Source organism: Hyperolius riggenbachi, chromosome 2, assembly GCF_040937935.1.
Source record: "Hyperolius riggenbachi isolate aHypRig1 chromosome 2, aHypRig1.pri, whole genome shotgun sequence".
Taxonomy (NCBI): Eukaryota; Metazoa; Chordata; class Amphibia; order Anura; family Hyperoliidae; genus Hyperolius; species Hyperolius riggenbachi.
Window position 1 is genome coordinate 497673725 of NC_090647.1, and position 14827 is coordinate 497688551.

A 14827-nucleotide genomic window follows, 5' to 3' on the forward strand; every position below is an offset into this window, starting at 1 on the left:
GTTCTGCTGTTGTTTTGTCTACATACCTTCTGTAAGTTGCAGAGGGTCATCCTGTCCTATCGGAGCACAGCTCACAAGACGGGTCGTTGAGAACAGAACTGTGCTGATGAGGCTGAGAATAACTATAGTGTCCATTTCTATCAACTATGATAGTTCCTATCACTGAGCGCCTTAGAGAAAGGCTTGTCCTGGATTTCTGACACAATGTGAGCCCAGACCGCTCTTATAATCCTAGATCCCCCCCAACGCATCTCCAGGACCCCAATCAAATTCCACTTTAGCCAGTCACATTGGTGACATTTGGCGGCCAGTCCCCAGCTATTCTGTGAGGTTTGCATTGTGTCCTCCTAGTAATAGCTTTGCCAACGTCAGAGGCTCATTCTCTGCTTGTGCAAACACATTAAATGTGTGTTATCGCTGCTTGTACAGGGTCCCCCAGATGTGAGTGTATGCTATGCCCAGGACTCTCTGATTCAGCTATCTATAGTCCACTAAATATCTCAGGATTCTTATTGTTCTGGCACTGCATGCTAATGAGAGACTAATTACCAAGAAGGTCCAGGAGGACATGCCAATGACGCCAGCAGATGCCACAGTAAATGTCCACAATCGTGACCTATGATAAATGAAGCGACCATCATTAGAGTCATCCCCAAAAGTATGCTAACTTTGAAATTTCATTCAGATCTTTCAAACTCAAAGTCTACGATCCTCAAGGTAGGAGGAAGTCTCGCTCGAAGTAGGAGCAAGTTTTCCTAGATACAAGAGGCCACCATAAGAGTCAACCACCAAATGGTCAAAATATGTCTATGGCATGGCAATTTCTGATGTATTTGTTGATGCAGACAGCCTGTTTTACTTATAAGGCAAATCTCTTACTCTTATTTTAAAACTGTAGGGGATGGATTTAGAGAAATAGTGTATTCTTTCTTTTTTGGGGGTGGATTTGCATATAAAATGCATAGAAAATTCAGTAATTACTGTAAATTAGTATCTTGCTCGAATAAAAAAAAAAAAAGCTTTAGATTTTTCAGAAAATCCCATAATTTTTTATTGAATTTCTGTAAAATAGGATAATTTCTCATAGGTACGTCCTCCGCTTTATCAGGTCATAAAAAGCGGATGAAAAAAGACCTAATGAAAAGGAGGACGAAACAACCGAGAAACGTGTCGCCTATTTGCCCAATAAACCACCTCTTTTAGCCATTCACGCTTCCTCGTCCCTCATCTGCAGTCACCTCGGTATTGCCAAGCAGCGTGTGACGCCTACCTCTCCTGCATACAGCTTATGGTGGCACCTGATACGCGAACACCCCTTTCCCGTCTTCCACCAGGAGAGAGCTGGTAGTATCGCTGTGGGGCAAGCGTCAACGCTTCCTTCCAACCCACGGGACATCCGGATGGTCCCCCTGGATCCCAAGGCTGACTGCATCCCCTGTAGTGGCTGGATGGTGTAATGGTTAAGGGCTCTGCCTCTGACACAGGAGACCAGGGTTCGAATCTCGGCTCTTCCTGTTCAGTAAGCCAGCACCTATTCAGTAGGAGACCTTAGGCAAGTCTCCCTAACACTGCTACTGCCTATAGAGCGCGTCCTAGTGGCTGCAGCTCTGGTGCTTTGAGTCCGCCAGGAGAAAAGCGCGATATAAATGTTATTTGTCTTGTCTTTGTCTACCTCACTGCCATCCTGAGAGCCTGGTCCCTGGCTTTTCAAAGGGTCAGAAGTGTACACAAGCTGTATCTCACCAACAGCCATCTAAATCCAGGGGAGACTTGCCTTGGTTTCTTTTTTTTTCTTGGTCCCCAAAAAGGGACTGACCCTCCGAAAGAGGGGAACCTCACTGGGCCAGGCTGCACACAAAGACACACTGTGTTGCTATGTGGGAGGCGAGGGAGGGACGATGAGCGTCACGTCTGTGATGTCACGTGGCGGATGGGGGAGCAGTACAAACAACGGGATCTGTGGGGATTGACTTAGCTGGGAGTGCGTCCGGCGGATTGCTCATGGGTTGGGGGTCGCTGGATGCCATACAAACGCCTGATTATTGGCTGAAGCTGTCGCAATTGACCACCTCAGCCGACTTAAAGTGACACTGAAGCGAACATTAGTAACAAAGAAAATAGTGTCATATTTTTATTTTCAGGTATATAGCTTTTTTTTTTTGGTTATAAAATTGCATCATTCTCTAATAATTTCAGTTTCCATAATACACTCAGCATTTTAAATGATTTCACAGAGCAGGCTACTGACCCTTTGAACTTTTATCTGCAGAAAAAAACATAAACAAAGAAGAAACAATGAGAGACAGTTGAGATAAGTGCTTCAAAAGACAGTGCTGTCCAAAACTTTATAAAGTTGCAGATCTCAAAGAAGCTCATTTGCATAGATAACAACTGAAGTTTCTTAACTCTTCCTGTACTGGAAACAATATGAGACTTATATCTGTGCCAATAATGTTTTATTTCCTAGCTGTACTACACATACAAATCAATATATCATAAAGGCAGCCATACACTGGTCGATGTGCCATCAGATCGACCAGCTGACAGATCCCTATCTGATCGAATCTGATCAGATAGGGATCGTATGGCTGCCTTTACTGCAAACAGATTGTGAATCGATTTCAGCCTGAAACCGATTCACCATCTGCTGAGCTGCTCCTGCCGCCTGTCCCCCCCCCCCCCCCCCCGTATACATTACCTGATGCGGGCTCCCGGGCGTCTTCTCTGCATCTTCTCAGCGCTGCACCAGCTCCATCCCGGCGCTTCCTGTGTCACTCCGTGACCAGGAAGTTCAAATAGAGCGCCCTCTATTTGAACTTCCTGGATCACTGCAGTGACCCAGGAAGCGCCGGGATGGAGCGGGTGCAGCGCTGAGAAGATGCGGAGAAGACGCCCGGGAGCCCGCATCAGGTAATGTATTTTTCATCGGATCGGCCGCCGCTAGCGACGCGCACTTTACCCGCGGGCGATCGAGGGTAATTTCCCGCACGGCGCGATCGACGGACCGATCCGATTTCGGGAGGAAATCGGATCGTCGGCGGCGTTTACCGCGAACGATTGGCAGCAGATTCGATCCCAGGATCGAATCTGCTGTCGAAACGGCCGGGAATCGGGCCAGTGTATGGCCACCTTAAGTTTATTTTAACTTCAGATTCCCTTTAAGTCAGGCATGTGTACGAGGCTTTAGACCAAGAGGAGGGCCCCAGCCACCAACTAAGTTAAATTGCTGTGTCACCCTTCATTCAGGGCAAGGGAATTATAGTATTAGGTTGCATTCACAGTGCCACGTTGCGGAGCTGCGTTATAAACTCTTATAACGCAGCTTACTGCACTGCAATGATAATCCTATGGGCCGTTCACAGTGCGAAGTCATCCTTGTGTTGAAAATGATGCGTTGCGGTAACTCACGGCTTGCAGTGCGTTACCTCTTAATGCAGACACGTTGTGACTTTAACATTGCAGTAACCTCCCTGGCTGTAAGCCCGACCGGAGCTTGGGGTAGAAAATATTTGCAGCCAGCGGTAATCTAGAGCTCAGGTCGGGGTAGAGAATACCTGGATAAATTCACATTGCGCGCAAAGCACCATGCGACGTTAAAGTCGCACCCGATACGACCTTATAGGCACATCGGGTGCGCCGTTTTTTCGTTGCACTGCGATGAGGCATTTTGTGCACGATGTGAATTTAGTAAATGGTGCTAACCTAGTTAGCACCCTGGTTATCACGCCCAAAGTCTTTAAGCGTGCTAACTGACTTAGCACCGTTTACTGAATCAAGCCCATATGTGTGTGTATATAGTGTGTGTGTGTGTGTGTGTGTGTGTGTGTGTGTGTGTGTGTGTGTGTGTGTGTGTGTGTGTGTGTGTGTGTGTGTGTGTGTGTGTGTGTGTGTGTGTGTGTGTGTGTGTGTGTGTGTGTGTGTGTGTGTGTGTGTGTGTGTGTGTGTGTGTGTGTGTGTGTGTGTGTGTGTGTGTGTGTGTGTGTGTGTGTGTGTGTAGCCTGCATGTATATAGAGAGTTTAGCGTGTCTAATTCCTCCTCATTTGTCTCTAATCACAAGTTGTAATTTGATCTCTCCCCTGTGTCACCTGACTGCCATGGCAGAGATGGCAGATAAGCTCAATTGAAAGCACAGGATGACAATATAGCCATTTGGTTTCCAACTGTTTCTGTGCTAAGTGCTTCTGCCTTACTGTTACCAATTTTTGCCTGGATTTTTACTACTCTCAGCCTGCCGCCTGCACCGACCTCAGCCTGGATTTTGACTACTCTCAGCCTGCCGCCTGCACCGACCTCAGCCTGGATTTTGACTACTCTCAGCCTGCCGCCTGCATCGACCTCAGCATGGATTTTGACTACTCCCTGTCTGCCTTATTTGTACAATTTCACAATTTTTAAAGTTTATTCATAAATTAATTGAACAATTTTATGTACTAGTCTTTAATTTATATGCAGAATGTCTGCCAGGCTTTTACACTGACATATTTTGGTGACTTAAGACTTACAGAGACTCTGAAGCGAGAATAAATCTCGCTTCAGAGCTCATAGTTAGCAGGGGCACGTGTGCCCCTGCTAAAACGCCGCTATAGTGCGGCTTAACGGGGGTCCCTTCACCCCCAAAACGACCACTGCGACACTTGGTCGCAGATTTGGTCGTGATTTATTGCTTCCTGGAGGCAGGGCTAACGGCTGCAGCCCTGCCTCCAGTCGCGTCTGTCAGCGGCGCATCGCCGCCTCTCCCCCGCCCCTCTCAGTGAAGGAAGACTGAGAGGGGCGGGGGAGAGGCGGAGATACGCGCTGACAGACACGCATGGGGCAGGGTTGCGGCGGCTAGCCCTGCCCCAACCAGGAAGCGCTCCCCGGGTGTATCGAGGGGGATTTGGGGGTGAAGGGACCCCCGTTAAGCCGCGCTATAGCGGCGTTTTAGCAGGGGCACACGTGCCCCTGCTATTTATGAGGTCTGAAGCGAGATTTATTCTCGCTTCAGACTCTCTTTAAGAATTGGAGGCCTAAAATTCTTGAAAAAATGTAACACTTTTGACTCATAATTCCAGACAGAAATGCACCGCCAGGAAGGTGAAAACACAATGTCCCACTGTGAATGTGCCCTTAGAGGCAGCAGTGCATCAGCACAGAAGTCAGGCATCTGGTATTATTTATTAGAGAATGAAGATGGCAGCCTGCGTATTCCTCTCACTTCAGGTTCCCTTTAAATATGTTGATCTTAAAGGGGAACTGAAGTAAGGGGTACACGGAGGCTGCCATATTTATTTCCTTTTAATCAATACCAGTTGCCTGGCAGCCCTGCTGGTCTATTTCTCTGCAGCAGCGTCTGCATAACACCAGAAACAAGCATGCAGCTAGTCTGGTCAGATCTGACTTTAAAGTCAGAAACACCTGATCTGCTGCATGCTTGTTCAGGGGCTATGGCTAATAGTATTAGAGGCAGAGGATCAGCAGGGCTGCCAGGCAACTGGTATTGCTTAAAAGGAAATAAACATGGCAGCCTCCATATACTGTACCTCTCTCTTAAGTTCCCCTTTAAAAGGAATGATCTGATTTTTCAAACAGACAAAGAAGTTGTGATCCGTTAGCGTATCAGCACAACAGGGTTACCTTGGCGCTTATTAAAATGTAAAAATGGGGGGAGCAGGCATGTAGAGGAGCCTCTCTTCACGTCCACTACACCCCCCGTTGACCTTCGTACCCCTCCATTAAGGCCTAATGTCCTCCCGAACCTACTTCTGGATCGGGAGGGTTGGTGTGCAGTGCGCAGGGGCTGCCCAGCGGAGCGCGTCCTTGATCGCACGCATGCGGCTGGGAGCTCACTACGTACTTGTGATGTAATGTGCATGCGCAGAGCACTCTGGGCCGCATGTGTGTGATCTCGACCCGGAAGTAGGTTTGGGAGGTCTGCTCCTGTTTTTAAATTGTATTAAGCGCTAAGGTATCCTTTAAGCTCAGAAGAAGTAAAGTAATATGTCTATAAGGCAGAATGTTCCTCTGGTCTGTTAGTGGACGGATATGGCTTTATTCTTCAGAACTTCCTCCTCCATAGATGTCACCTTCAGCAGTCCTGTTATCTGAGTAAAGAGTGTAATCAGTGCGGAGCAGTGGAAGCAGTGATGTCATACGCGGCGCTATCAGGGCTGCAGGAAAACACCAATCCCGTGATTTCCATCTTGTGTAAACCCAAATCCATTCAGCCTGATTATTCAGTGCCTGGGGTTTTATGGGGTAATCTATCATTCCAGCACTTCATTATCTGTTACATTAAAATTATGAGCTTTCTCTATAAGGGAGAACACATTGCGGGTTGCTGCTGCTGTACATGATGTGTAGGTTACCGGTGGATCTCCCCAATTCCATGTGGGGTGCCCAGCTAAAGGGGAGCTTTGGAAATATGGGAAAAAAAGCCATGCCCCTCCCACATACTATATATGTAAAGTTAAACTAAGGAAAAGCAGAGATCAGCAGCACCACATAAGTGTATTTAAAGCTCTCTATTGCATAAAAGAGATAAAGCCCAGGGACAGTAACAGACGCTGTTTCGGAGGTATACTCCTTCCTCAAGCTGTGTAGGCTTGTGATGCAGTTCCCCATCAGGTCCTCTTTGGCTGGTGACTGCTGATTGGCCAGTATGGGTCTGATGTTTTTTAAATTTTGTTGAGATAACAGTCACTAATTTACATATTTGGTTCCCATCAGGTCCTCTCATTATTCCCTGCTCCACGATTGGATGTTGGTGTTCACCTCTGTTGTGGTGATGTTTGATTGGTCCATGTGACCTTATAGAGAGTGTATATAAATGCCTGTGGTGTTTGTTGCTCTTTTTAGTGAGCCTACACAGCTTGAGGAAGGAGTATACTTCCGAAATAGCGTCTGTCGCTGTCCCTGGGCTGTATCTCTTTTATGCAATAAATTCACCTACGTGGTGCTGCTGATCTCTGCTTTTCCTGTTTGTGGTTCTGCTGGACTACAGCACCATATCGTCTTAGCACACGTGTATCCTCACTAGAGTGTTTATCAACTTTGTCTAATAAAGTTAAATTAAAGCGGAACTGTAGTGACATATAGTAGAATGCAGTAAATTTAGGATACCCACTTTAACCACTTCAGCCTATAGTGTTGTTTCACCTTATGAATCCAAGCAACTTTCACCTCCCATTCATTCGCCAATAACTTTATCACTACTTATCACACTGAAATGATCTATATTTTGTTTTTTCCGCCACCATTTAGGCTTTCTTTGGGTGGTACATTGCTAATAATTATTTTATTCTAAATCCATTTTAACAGGAAGATTAAAAAAGAAATGGAATAAATTCATTATTTCTCAGTTTTTGGCCATTATAGTTTGAAATGAATACATGCTACTGTAATTAAAACCCATGTATTTTGTTTGACCATTTGTCCCGGTTATTACACCGTTTAAATGATGTCCCTATCACAATGTATGGCGCTGATATTTTATTTGGAAATAAAGGTGCATTTTTTCAATTTGCGCCCATCACTATTTATAAGCTTATAACTTAAAAAATTATAGTAATATACTCTCTTGCCATGCATATTTAAAAAGTTCAGACCCTTAGGTAACTATTTATGTTTTTTTTTTTTATTGTAATCTTTTTTATTGTATTAAAAATTTTATTTGGGTAATTTTTGGTGTGGGAGGTAAACAGTTAATTTTAAATGTAATAATACAGTATGTGTTTATTTAATAAAAAAAAGTATGTGGATGTAGTTTTACTATTTGGCCACAAGATGGCCACAGTCAAAACATGTTTTTTTTTTAATCCTGGAAGCAAACGCTCTAGCTTCCAGGAAGCATAAGGAGGGCAGGAAAGGTTTTTTTTGCTCAGAAAGACCGATGGCGCGCCCGGTGCAGCGGCAGCAGGGAAGGCTATCTGGACGGATATATCCATCCAGATAGACCTACGTGGTTAAAGGATACCCGAGGTGACATGTGACATGATGAGATAGACATGGGTATGTACAGTGCCTAGCACACAAATAACTAGGCTGTGTTGCTTTTTTTTCTTTCTCTGCCTGAAAGAGCAATACAGTGTGACCCTCACTGATAAAAAAAAATTCCAACTATAAAACACTTTCTTAGCAGAAAATGGCTTCTGAGGCCTAGTGCACACCAGAGCGGTTCTGCTGCGGTTTGCGATCTGCTTGCGGGTGCGGATCCGCTTGGGTAATGTATTTCAATGGGCTGGTGCACACCAGAGCGGGAGGCGTTTTGCAGAAACACATACTCCCGGGCTGCTGCAGATTTTGGATTGCGGATGCGTTTCTGCCTCAATGTTAAGTATAGGAAAAACGCAAACCGCTCTGAAAAACGGCACTTCAGAGCGGTTTGCCAGGAGTTTTTTGTTACAGTAGCTGTTCAGTAACAGCTTTACTGTAACAATACATGAAATCTACTACACCAAAAACGCTTCACAAAACCGCAAAATGCTAGCTGAAACGCTACAGAAAAAGAAGAAAAAGCTTTTCAAAATCTGCTAGCATTTTGCGGATCTGCTAGCGGTTTTTGGTGTGCACCAGGCCTGAGAGCAGGAAAGAGATACAAAGGGTCAATAGTTCATAATTTTATCTCTGGCATAATTCAATGAATGTGTCATTGAGCAAAAAGAATAAAACAGTTAAAACTTAAAAATTAGATTTAAACATAAAATAAAACTTTGGAATATGTTGAAAAGTCATTTTTAGAAGAAAGAAGATAGATACAATTGTTTATTTCATTAGTTTTTTTTTCGCCTTGGGTGTCCTGTAAGTTAAATTTCCTGGATTCAGCATCAGAAACACTTCCTATTTCTATACTTTGCTGTATATTAGTATCTATTCTTGCCCTTCCACTGAGGCTTAGCCTAAACTGTTTAATATTAGGAATCCCCCGACAATTCTGTGAAACCAGAGATCTTTTCTAACTGGCTTTAGAACTCTCAGTAAATAAACAGCAGAAAGCACCTGCCAGTACTAAATATGTTACTGCCTGTAATAAATTTCAGTTGAAAGGATCCGCACCGTCTAAAAAAAAGGTATTTATTTAAAGCTCGTTAAAACATCACAGGCAAAAATATAAAAGTGTGCCGGGTCACGATTGATGCACGGCGTTTCGGATATGATCCTTCTTCAGAATGGTTCCAGTACACACTGCCATATTCACACAAACCATGCTCATTATATACACAGGTAGAGGACCTGATAGAAGACTACAACCTGTCTGAGCAATTTGCATATATACATATTCATATCAGCAGTGACCAATGGAAATAAGTCCAAAGTTTGTAAACAGTGCAGAAGTCTCCATACTAGAAACAACCAAATATAACTTACATCAGGCTGACGAGCTTCAGAAGGCCCCTCCAAGTAGATCCATGCATCAGAAAGCACTTCCTTATTTGTCCCAAGATGTGTAATACACATCTAATGGACTTCTCAAGTCATCGTGCTATAGATGCTACCGTGCTATCTATAGCATGATGACTTGAGAAGTCCATTAGATACATACATTTCTTACAGAGTAAAATGAGCCATAAATTACTTTTCTCCTATGTTGCTGTCACTTACAGTAGGTAGTAGAAATCTGACATTACCGACAGGTTTTGGGTTAGTCCATCTCTCGATGGGGGATTCTCAACATGGCCTTTATTCTTTATAAAGACATTCCCTGAAAAAGATTTATACAGTGATGTTGGTCAGCCTCCATGCTCACTGTACACTTGTTTGGCAACTGCCATTCGTTTAGTTGATTCCATTTAGTGCATTTAAAAATAAAGAAAACCCTAAGAACCCCTACGAGAAGATGAGCTAGCCCAAAATCTGTCGGTAATGTCAGATTTCTACTACCTACTGTGACAGCAACATAGGAGAAAAGTAATTTATGGCTCATTTATCTCCAGAAGAAACTTACTTCTTATTTGTATATGTTAACATGTATTTTACATTTTTTAGATTTTCGTAACACAGGTCCTTCAAAGGGGAACTGTAACCAAGGATTGAAGAATCCCAATCAGTAGCTGATACCCCTTTTCCTATGAGAAACCGTTACCTTTTCTTAGATCATTAGGTGAGTCTGTATAGCTGATATTATGGTGAGACACCTCCCACAGTGTGATGTCATGACCATAATCCTGACAGTTTGCAGTCTGTGAACCTCGTCACACTGGGAAATAGCAGCTTTTTCCAGCTGCCATGCAAGCAGTGTGTGTGTGTGCAAATATACTGTATATACAGTATGCATTGTATTAATGGGCGTGTTTGTAGATATTGGCAGTTGGTGCTGTCTGTGTTTTTTTTTTTCTTGTCTACCAGCAGTACAGATGATTGCCTGCAGGCTCAAGGTGGAGTAAACAACATGAATTAATTACACAGAAAATATCAATAATTTCTTGATCTATCTTGTATTTTTTAACTTCTCACTTTGCAATGTTTTGATTTTTTTTTACTACTATCTTTTGCTAAAGTTACACTTGAAAGTCCTCCTTTTATTAGATGACAACCATAGACATATACTATTAGTAGGCTATACAAGATGCTTTCTATCTGAACTTGGGAAACGCACATAACGTAACATCACGCCAACAACCACGCTACAACAAGCTTGATTTTTTAAAAGTTTATTTGGACAATGAAACAGCAAAGATTGAACATTAGCCCAAAAGCTCGATGCAAACTCAAAACTCCTCGTTACGACAACCTGTGATGTCATTTTTTTGTTTTTTTGTAAACCCTCTTGTATGAAAAGAGTCTGATATCTCCATGCTCTGTAAGCTGTATATAAATGTGAACAAGAAACAAAAATATATATATTTATATAGCTCAATAAACAAAACTTAAAAACAAAAAAATCTCAGTTCAGTGTTTTTTTCTTAAGACAAGGCAAATTTTTACAAAGTCTGTAAAGCATTTTCAATGAAAAGCATCAGGATTCTCATGCCCAGAAAGCTCTGAAATGTATTTACACATAAATACAGATAATATTATATAGCAAAAGTAATAACAAAAACAAAAAAAAGGTTTAAATTATTTAAAAATGTCCCAGAAAATGTACATAATGCAAGTAAATGCTACAATTTTACCATACATTTTTTTTAAAGATGGCTGTATTTCCAATACAAGAGCTCCTTAAACAAGTAAGTATATTTATATATGGCTTTCAAAATAAAATGACTTTGCATGCAGAGGGGGTGTGCTCAGTAGCTGCCACTGATTGGACGAGATCAATAGGGGTACCCTGCTATATCTGTCACCATAACACGTGATTAGATGACAGTTGTCTATCTTGGCAGAAGTTTGTTGGTGTGAAGGATTCTGGGAAATAAGAGCACTGACCCAGGTTGGAAATCTCAGAACTGCTTTGTGTTTAATAGCTGAAAAAAATACTGCTAAGTAATTACTAGACATAAAAACCAATAAAATATCTTTGGCTCTGTCCGCAAAGGATCTGATGCGTTTGAAACGATAACAGTTTTTCTTGTTGCCCTAGCACAGAATTACATTTAAATGGAACGCTTTCAAATGCTTTTTATATTCTTAAGTGCTACCAAGTCACCTTCTAATCCCATTTATTATTTTATTCTTATTCCCTGACTAGAGATAAAATCATTTTCTTTCCATTTTTTATTTAAAGTGTTAGTGCACTTAAAGCATGCACAAAAGCTAGATTTTCATTGCAAGAGTGTCCTGAAAGATGATATTTTGTGATCATCAATGATCATTCTGGGAAAATGGTAATTGAACAGCTGCACATATAGTCATGGGTAATAAGCGTTGACCTGACACTCAGATGCATGGTGGAACTTACTTGCATAAATGATTTTAGCTGCGTTTTAAGATACTGGCATGTTGTGGTGATGACAGGGTGCGCTGCCAACACTGCTGTCATTTACGTTGATGTATGTCCTCTCTGTCATTGTCACCACTCCAAACTCCTATATGCTGAAAAGCTTGGTTATTAATTAACATATGTGCACATCAGTAACCCCTCCCCCACGTGACTACAGTTGTGCCTAGTGATTGGCTGGACATCAGGCAGGGATGTGGACCCAGCTGTATGAAACCAGAAAGTGTTGAGTGAATGCAGAAGGGGGAGTGGATTCTGTAAATATTAATGCAATTATATTTAAGCGTGGCTAAATTGATTTAAAATCATACTCTGATCAATAGTGTAATATATTTGCATTGCTGGGTCCCTTGTCTGCTTTAAGAAATTACTCATCATAGATGCCACTCTGTGCTCAGTGTGTGCTGGAGTGCTGATAGGAGCTGCATCGAGTTGATAAGCAGTGTAAACACGCAATTTACAACAAGAGAGAAGGAAAGGACACATATTTGAAGCAGATTTTTCAAAAAAAGGGTTCAGCACACACTGCCATTAGTTTGCTCTCAGCATGGATACACAGTAACCACTTATTGTAAACATTTAGGAAGTAACATGCCTGTATTATAAAATGCAGCTAAAATCAGTAATACAAGTATATGTTGCATCTTAAGTTACTATAAATGAACTAACACTTTAGGTTCACCTAGTAGCATTTCTGTAAATATTGCAGGAACGTCTTAGAAGTGAAGATATTTAGAATCCAGGCAAAGTAATGAGTATGAATATTTGTACATGCACAGCTGACATCCTTTCCAGTAATTCCATAGGAGACGGTCATCTGTGGCCTACAGTGACAGCAAATAGTGCAATAAACGGCAAAATGAAGGGCTAGTGAATGTCAGATATTTCAGGTCCCTGTAGGTATATGATAGACATAGTTGTGAGCATTAAAAGCGATTTGCCTAAAAGCCAATATTTCTGTTTCCCGTGAACCTTACCTTGTAGACTAAGTTTTCCTTTATCCTTATACACAGCAACCCTAGGGAGAGCCAACAACTGAAAATGAAACAAAGTAATTTCCCTATGCTGTAAAAATTGCTATAAAAATAATCAACAGTGATCTGTCAAATCAAAAGACAACTCCAGTTAGAAAAAGACTGCAAAACAAAAAGAAAGTGGAGCTCTGCTGCCACCTAGTGACTCCCTATTGCAAAGAACCAAGCCCACTGCTATAAGCCTGTAACAGACGCTGTTATAGTAACCCATTAACCTGCTTGAAGCTACTGTGCCAAAAAAAAAACCTGCAGCAGAGACTGCATGTCATATGTAACAAGCTTCTCAAGGATCTCCTGAAATGGTGCCCAAAGTGGCTCATCAAAAGTCAAACTTCACATACTAAAAAAAAACAACAACAGACGGGGCTGAATTTCACAAGATATTTAAGGAATGGAAACGTTCCTTAAAGTTGCATCTGAAAAAACTTTCTTGTCTCTCAACTACCGTAATTGTTTTTCACAGCTGTTTATTGTCTTTCCCTAATAAATGTCATGAAAGAAAGGAGGAAAAAAATGTTTGTTTACATAATGGTAAGCCTGATGAAATCCACTCAGTACAATGAATTTTGTAAAGAGCAAGGTGGGTTGTTTTGAAAGGAGGACAAAAAAGTGAAAATGTTGCCATGCAAGGTTAAATCCAAGGTGCGTACAACCGTCCAACAAAGTGCACGGCCAACTCCACAACATGAAAGACTCCTCGTTTACCGTTTACACAACTTGTATTTTCTGTGCACAACCAACTTAATGACCAAGTGATCGAAAGCGAAGCGATGGACTGCACTACATGGCTGCATTCAAAACAAGTATGTCGTTCAAACGACGTACACACGTGTCCAAGTGCACGATATCAGCCCAACAGTCGTGTGAGTTGATGAGCCGGATTGATTGGGCAAACCGCCTGTTATCAGTCACTCGCCTGGTCCTTTGCCATGCGTACACACGCCTGATTGTCATCCAACAGACCAAGTTCAGATGACAATCGGCCAGATTTATTGGATGTGTGTACGAGCCTTTAGAGGTATTGAACTTCCTGTGAAGTTTGGTTTACCACTCAGAACACCTTCTAACTTCTTGGAGAACCTCCTGAAGCCTCAAACTGGTAACCAACCAAAAACTGACTAAATCTAGTAAGTACACACAGACCAACCTGCAGCCTGATTATCATCTGACTTTAAGCTACGTACACACACCTGACCTCTTCAAACGACGGGTCGTCAGACCCGCCCGCGGGGCAGCCGTTCTGAGGACAGTTTCACCGTGTTTACAGTCTGTCGGCAAACTGATAAGGCTGGTTTTGACTGATCCGCTCGGCGGATCGGTCAAAACAAGCCTGATCAGCCTCTCGACATGTCATTTGAAGAGATCAGGCATGTGTACGCGCCTTTAGTCTGTTGGATGATAATCAGGCATTTGTACGCGTTCAAACAACTTGAGCAACTGATAACAGGCGGTTTTCCCGATCCAACTGTTGGATCTATGTTGGTCTGATATCATGCAGTTGGTGCGCAGTTGGTGCGTGTGTACAAGTTATTTGAAAGACTTCTACTTGTTTTGAATGTGTAGTCTGTCAGTCCTCTTGCTAATTGAGTTGGTTGTTAAAGCCGACTAGGCGTGTGTACGTACAGGTCATGTGGTTCGTCAGGTTGTGTGGTTTGTCATGCTGGTCATGTGGTCGTGTGCATGTTGGATGTGTGTATGAGCCTTGAATGTCTGCATGCTACACTTTTAACCTAAGTACACACAAGCTATAAAATAATCTTACAAATCTGAAAACAAAAATAAAAAAAAAGGAAGACAGAATGGATTTAAATAAGCCTGTTTATGCTGCCTGCAGCTAAGTCGGGTTTAACTTCTCTATTATGTTTTAGGTTTGCTTTTATATCAAAACACTGATCTATAGGCCTGCTTAAAAATACGCTTCAGAGCTGACCTGTATAAGTA